Raw genomic sequence first — 242 nt, forward strand, 5'->3', positions numbered from 1 at the left:
CAGCACATACACCGGAAAACGTCTGAAAACTAGACTCTGACCTTCCAAAATCAGCGATACTGTCACAGTATCCCTGTGATACAGCTCATGTGACAGGCTCGGCTCTCACGGGTCACCTGCAGGCCACCAAAGAGAAACAGGATCATGGAGGAAACTGCCGTCCGGGGCCGGCGGCCCCAGGGGAGGCACTTACCACAGTCACCGCTCTCCACGGGACCCCTCGCCCCGGACAACGCTGCCGA

The 242-nt window shown here is 59.1% G+C and overlaps 1 long non-coding RNA gene across 2 annotated transcripts in view; it reads right to left on the bottom strand.

Annotated features, from left to right (window-relative positions):
• The window catches only part of LOC107195334, a 56719-nt gene extending 56477 nt beyond the window's left edge, over positions 1–242 (bottom strand). For both annotated transcript variants that reach the window (XR_003044863.1, XR_003044856.1), the window contains exon 1: positions 194–242. This is a non-coding gene — a long non-coding RNA (uncharacterized LOC107195334). The remainder of the gene's footprint in view (positions 1–193) is intronic.

The sequence above is a fragment of the Pteropus alecto genome, unplaced genomic scaffold, assembly GCF_000325575.1.
Source record: "Pteropus alecto unplaced genomic scaffold, ASM32557v1 scaffold102, whole genome shotgun sequence".
NCBI lineage: Eukaryota > Metazoa > Chordata > Mammalia > Chiroptera > Pteropodidae > Pteropus > Pteropus alecto.